This window comes from Pteropus alecto, unplaced genomic scaffold, assembly GCF_000325575.1.
Source record: "Pteropus alecto unplaced genomic scaffold, ASM32557v1 scaffold86, whole genome shotgun sequence".
NCBI classification, from domain to species: Eukaryota; Metazoa; Chordata; class Mammalia; order Chiroptera; family Pteropodidae; genus Pteropus; species Pteropus alecto.
This window is the reverse complement of record NW_006442109.1, coordinates 3357256-3357578: the sequence shown is the minus strand read 5'-3', so window position 1 is coordinate 3357578 and position 323 is coordinate 3357256.

The window sequence follows — 323 nt, the reverse complement described above, 5'->3', positions numbered from 1 at the left end:
GTGGACGCGCGCGAGGGCTCTCCCCGCGCTAGCCGCGGGGAGCGGGTCGGACTCCTCTGGTTGTTACGGATGAATGGAATCCGACAGGAGGCAGGTGTCTGGAGCTGGAACCTCGGCGGGGGAGGCACGGTCTAGGCCCCTGGTCAACCCTCTCTCCTCTTAGGGTAAAGAGGTCGCTGCATCAGAAGTGCTCCGATCCCTCCGCCCTGTGAGAGACGAGCAAACAGGTGGCCTCGCGGGGAAAGAGACTGGGTTAAGCCGTGGGTGAGGAAACCAACGCTTACGCTTTTAGGGCCAGAGAATATTATGACTTGAAACTCTTG